Source organism: Hemitrygon akajei, chromosome 12 (genome assembly GCF_048418815.1).
Source record: "Hemitrygon akajei chromosome 12, sHemAka1.3, whole genome shotgun sequence".
Taxonomy (NCBI): domain Eukaryota; kingdom Metazoa; phylum Chordata; class Chondrichthyes; order Myliobatiformes; family Dasyatidae; genus Hemitrygon; species Hemitrygon akajei.
In genome coordinates this window covers 6,578,190-6,584,189 of record NC_133135.1, presented here as the reverse complement: position 1 = coordinate 6,584,189, position 6,000 = coordinate 6,578,190, and the positions used below count along the sequence as shown (strand labels likewise).

The 6,000-nt window shown below is 48.4% G+C and overlaps 1 protein-coding gene across 3 annotated transcripts in view; it reads left to right on the top strand.

Moving 5' to 3' along the window:
- The first annotated feature begins 1,041 nt into the window (after window positions 1-1,041).
- The window catches only part of LOC140736692 (lysophosphatidic acid receptor 3-like), a 45,402-nt gene continuing 40,443 nt past the window's right edge, over window positions 1,042-6,000 (top strand). Inside the window, exons 1-2 of one of the 3 annotated variants that reach the window (XM_073062523.1) lie at window positions 1,042-1,103; window positions 4,787-4,953. The gene's annotated coding sequence lies outside the window, so the exon portion shown is untranslated. Of the gene's footprint in view, window positions 1,104-1,368; window positions 1,602-4,786; window positions 4,954-6,000 lie in introns of those variants that run through there. The other 2 variants (XM_073062524.1, XM_073062522.1) reach the window with 2 other exon arrangements.

The window sequence follows — 6,000 nt, the reverse complement described above, 5'->3', positions numbered from 1 at the left end:
TGGATCCCTGCCATTAACAGAGGGGCCTGAGGATTCCAGGTGGGGAATCCTTGCTCTATGCCATATACCTATCCAAGTGTTTCTTAAATGACATGATTGTACCTGCTTCAGCCACTTCCTCTGACAGCTCGTTCTATATTCACACACCCAGTGCATGAAAATGTTGCACCTCAGGTCCCTTTAAAAATCTACCCCTCTTACCTAACACCTCCAAATTTTGGTCTCCCCTGCCCCAGGAAAAAGTCTGTTACTGTCCACCTTATCTGTGCCTCTCATGATATTAAACATTTCTGTAAAATTGTCCCCCATTTTCCTACATTCCAAGGAATAAAGGCCTAAACTAACCAACCTCTGCCAATAACTCAGGACCTTAAGCCCTGACAACATCCTCAGAAACCTTTTTTTACACTCTTTCCAGATTAACCAGGTCTTTCCTACAACAGGGTGGCTAAAAGAGTGCAGAGTACTGCAAGTGCAATCTCAGCGGCTGTATCACGTCCCTTCTCCTGTATTCACACTGATGGAGACCAACATGTTAGACTCCTCTTTCACCACCCTGTCTATTTGTGATGCTGTTTTCAACAAACGATGTATCTGTACTCACATGTCCCTCTGTTCCATCACACTCCCCAGATCCCTGCCATTCATAGTATGTCCTACATGGGTTTGACATGATGGGCCAAATGGCCCAATTCTGCTCCTATATTTTATGGACTTGTGGCCTTATGGACTTTCAAAAGTGCTTCATCTTACATTTATTTTCCAATTTCAGGTTGGCTAAATCCCTCGCTTTTCCTTTCTTTCTCCTTCTGATCTATCCAGGTCGTCCCACACACACCCATCTTTCCAAGTCAAAAAAAAAATCAGCAACCTCTGTCTAATAGAGATCTCAGACAACAAGGAGGAGGCTACATAGCATTGACGCCAGGACCACCAGACTCAAAAAACAGTTACTTTCACCAAGCAGAAAGGCTGATCAACACCTCCACCCACTAACCCGCCCCTCCACACCCCCAACCACCACTATCAGTCAGTCACCCTGTGTATAGACACTCCTGTGCCTACTGCCACTCCATGGACCTACTATCAATCTGCAAACGTTTGTATGTACAGTATATAAACTATCATATGTATTTATATTTATTGTGTTTTATTATTATTACGCCATTTATCTTATTGTGTGTGTGTTTTTTGGTGCTGCATCGGATCCTGAGTAACAATTATTTCGTTCTCCTTTATACTATGTACTGGAAATGACATGAAACAATCTTGAACTAACTGGCGTCAGAACCCGGCATATGTCCAGTTTATGTCCGCGGGTGTTGTACCTGCGTGCGAGAGTTCAGCAGGTTTTTCACGGTACCCGCACCTCACCTCCTGACAAACAAATTCAGTGGCGCCCCGCGCTGATGCAAGTTCGCGAGGGCCAGCCTTTCAATTCCATCCCGGCGCACATTTCCGAGAACTCAGCCCGTCTCACCCTGGCACTGCGCCGGAGCACACCCGTCTCCGGAGATCTCTCAGCTCGGCCGTCGCGCTCCCCGCAGCCCTCGCCCCGACCCAAGGTGAGCGGCAGAAGGAAGGAACTGCCCCGTCTCCAGGTGAGAAGTTCCCCTCACTTCACTTTGAGCCTCAGTTGCTTTGCCCGGCGAGTTCTCTTCCGTAGCGTCCGCCGCTGTCAGCCAGGTGTCCCGGGAGTTGCGAGTAAACCAAAGTCCTGTAAGTTGCAACGTCCCCTCTGTAACTTCGGTCTTCTAGCTTGTTCTCCTTCCTCTCCCCACTTTCTTATTCTGGCGCCCACCCACCCATCCTTTCCAGTCCTGATGAAGGGTCTCGGCCCGAATCTTCATTTCCATAGATGCAGTCGGACCTGCTGAGTTCCTCCAGCATTTTGTGTGTGTTGCCCTAGATTTCCAGCGTTGGAGAATACCTGGAGTTTGTAACAATAACCTGATATGTAGTGTTCCTTGGGACAGGAAACCTATCGTGTTTCTCCGCGGCGGGTTAGATTTATTCGGGGTGTTCTGATATTATCCACAGCTTGAGCCGGCTGAGGGAACTGTGAGTCCTATTCTGTGCGAAGCAGGCGATTAGTGCACAGCACAATCCCAGAGACATCGCGGGTCAAAACAGAGAGGCGGTGAGCGGCGGGGGGTGGGGGGGGGGCACAACGTTGCCTATCTTGGGCGACGTTATTGGGAGCACTCTATCTTGAGAAGTATCTGAAGATTAACTTTACCTGTCAGGTGTAACACACAATGAAATGTGTCTTTTGTCTCAACTTGACCAGCGCAGTCCGAGGATGTGCTGGGGGCAGCCCACAAGTGTTGCCATGCTTCCTGTATCAACATGGCGTGCCCACAACTTACCGACCCTAACCCACATGTCTTTGGAATGTGGGGAAACTGGAACAGCCGGAGGAAACCCGCACAGTCAGGGGTAGAACATTCAAACTCCTTACAGGCGGCAGCGGGAAATGAACCTGGGTCATTAGGGCTGTAAAGGGTTAAGCTAACCAGCACACTATCATGCTGCCTTCCAATGTCTCTGATGAGGATGGAAGCTCAGCTTGTCCGATTCGCACCGAGGGTGCGGATACTGGCACCTGGAGCAGCTCACCATCTGCTGAAGGAACTCAGTGGGTCGAGCAGCATTTGTGGGGGGGGGGGGGAGGATTAATCTCAGATCCATGTGGACCATGACTCTCCCCCATGAATGCTTCCAGAGATTTTCCAGCAGATTGCTTTCTGCCAGTGTCAAGAAACTGCAGAGAGTTGTGGACACAGCCCAGTGCATCATGCTCCATGGGGTCTGTCTACACTTTTCACTGCCTCAGTAAAGAAACTGCAGAGAGTTGTGGACACAGCCCAGTGCATCATGCTCCATGGGGTCTGTCTACACTTTTCACTGCCTCAGTAAAGAAACTGCAGAGAGTTGTGGACACAGCCCAGTGCATCATGCTCCATGGGGTCTGTCTACACTTTTCACTGCCTCAGTAAAGAAACTGCAGAGAGTTGTGGACACAGCCCAGTGCATCATGCTCCATGGGGTCTGTCTACACTTTTCACTGCCTCAGTAAAGAAACTGCAGAGAGTTGTGGACACAGCCCAGTGCATCATGCTCCATGGGGTCTGTCTACACTTTTCACTGCCTCAGTAAAGAAACTGCAGAGAGTTGTGGACACAGCCCAGTGCATCATGCTCCATGGGGTCTGTCTACACTTTTCACTGCCTCAGTAAAGAAACTGCAGAGAGTTGTGGACACAGCCCAGTGCATCATGCTCCATGGGGTCTGTCTACACTTTTCACTGCCTCAGTAAAGAAACTGCAGAGAGTTGTGGACACAGCCCAGTGCATCATGCTCCATGGGGTCTGTCTACACTTTTCACTGCCTCAGTAAAGAAACTGCAGAGAGTTGTGGACACAGCCCAGTGCATCATGCTCCATGGGGTCTGTCTACACTTTTCACTGCCTCAGTAAAGAAACTGCAGAGAGTTGTGGACACAGCCCAGTGCATCATGCTCCATGGGGTCTGTCTACACTTTTCACTGCCTCAGTAAAGAAACTGCAGAGAGTTGTGGACACAGCCCAGTGCATCATGCTCCATGGGGTCTGTCTACACTTTTCACTGCCTCAGTAAAGAAACTGCAGAGAGTTGTGGACACAGCCCAGTGCATCATGCTCCATGGGGTCTGTCTACACTTTTCACTGCCTCAGTAAAGAAACTGCAGAGAGTTGTGGACACAGCCCAGTGCATCATGCTCCATGGGGTCTGTCTACACTTTTCACTGCCTCAGTAAAGAAACTGCAGAGAGTTGTGGACACAGCCCAGTGCATCATGCTCCATGGGGTCTGTCTACACTTTTCACTGCCTCAGTAAAGAAACTGCAGAGAGTTGTGGACACAGCCCAGTGCATCATGCTCCATGGGGTCTGTCTACACTTTTCACTGCCTCAGTAAAGAAACTGCAGAGAGTTGTGGACACAGCCCAGTGCATCATGCTCCATGGGGTCTGTCTACACTTTTCACTGCCTCAGTAAAGCATCCAGCTTAATCAACGAATCCCACCCACCCCAGACATTCTCTCTTCCTCCCCTCCCCCATCGGGCAGAAGATACAAGAACCTGAAAGCACACACAACAAGGCCCAAAAGCAGCCACTGCCCCTCTACTGTAAGTCTATTAAATAGTTCCCTGTAGGGCAGATGGACTCTTGACCTCACAATCTACCTTATCATGTTCTTGGACCTTCTTGTTCCTGAACTGCCCTCTCTCTGTAGGTCTAACACTTTATTCTGCCCTCTGTTGTTATTTTACATGGTTCTACCTCAATCCTCTATGTCATAATTGATCTGTATGAACAGTACGCAAGACAAGATTTCCTCTTCTGCCACAATGAGGCCACGCTCAGCTTAAGGAGCAACACTGAATATTTCTTCTTCTTAGCTTCCACCCTGATGGCATGAACAACAATTTCTCCAACTTCCAGTTCTCCAACCCCCTTCCTCTTCCCTCTTCTTCTATTCCCCACTCTGACCTCTTATCACTTTTCCTCACCTGCCTATAATCTCCCCCTGGGTCCCCTCCTCCTTCCTTTCGTCCATGGTCCACTCTCCTCTCCTATCAGATTCCTCCTTCTCCAGCGTTTTGCTTTTTCCACCTATCACCCGCCAGCTTTTTACTTCATCCCTCACCCCTTATCTTCTCATTCTGGCAACTTCCCCCTTCCTTTCCAGTCCTGATGAAGGATCCTGGTGTGAATAATTGACTGTTTATCCATTTCCGTAGATGCTTCCTGACCTGCTGATTTTCTCCAGCATTTTGTGCGTCTTCTGCTGGATTTCCAGTGTGTGCAGAATCTCGTGTTTGTGATCTACAACACCTTGTGGCCCTGCTGGTGCCAAGGCAGCTGCTGTAGAAAGGTGGACGGTCACAGCTTTTCCCCGAGGTTGAAGGTAAGAGGGAACCTGAGGGGCATCTTTTTCACAGAGTGTGGTATCTATGTGGAATGAGCTGAAAGATTATACATGAGCTGAAAGAGATACATTAATAACACTTAAAAAACTTTTAGATAAGTTCACAAATAAGACAGGTTTAGAGGGATATGGGCAAAATGTGGTCAAATAGCTTTGTTGGATGTCTTGGTCAAAGTCAAAGTAAGTTTATTATCAAAGCACATATATGTCACCATGAGATTCATTTTCTTGCAGGCATTTATAGGAAGATTAAAAACTACAATAGAATTTATGAAAAACTATACATAAACAAACACTGACAGTCAACGTGCAAAGACAAATTGTGCAAATACAAAAATAAAACAATAAAAACATGAGTTGTAGCATCCTCGAGAGTGAGTCTACAGGCGGTGGAAGTAGCTCAGAGTTGGGGTGAGTGAAGTTATCCACACTGGTTCAGGAGCCTGGTGGCTGAGGGTTATAACTGTTCCTGAACCTGGTTGTGTGGGACCCAAGGCTCCTGTACCTCCTGCCTGAATAGTAGTAGCAAGAAGAGAGCATGGTCTGGATGGTGGCGTTCCGTCACGAGGGATGCTGCTTTTCCTAGAGTCATAAAGTTATAGAAAAGTGCAGCACAGAAACAGGCCCTTCAGCCCATCTAGCCCATTGCTGAGCCATTTAAACAGCCCACTGTCATAGACCAGCGCCCACAACATAGCCTTCCATACCCCTGTCATCCATGTACCTATCCAAGTTTCTGCTAAACATTGAATTTCGAGCTTGCATGCACCACTTGCGCTGGCAGCACGTTCCACCTTCTGAATGAAGAAGTCTCCCCTTAAGCTTTTCACCTTTCACCCTTAACCCCTGACCTCAGTGTGATCCCACACAATCTCAGTGGAAATAGCTTGCTTGCATTTACCCTATCTGTATACCTCTGTCATATCTGCTCTCGTCCCCCAACGCTCTGAGGAACAAAGCCCCACCCTGTGGCAGCACGCTTTATAGAGGGTGTCTGTGGTGGGGAGGGCTTTTCCTGTGATGGGC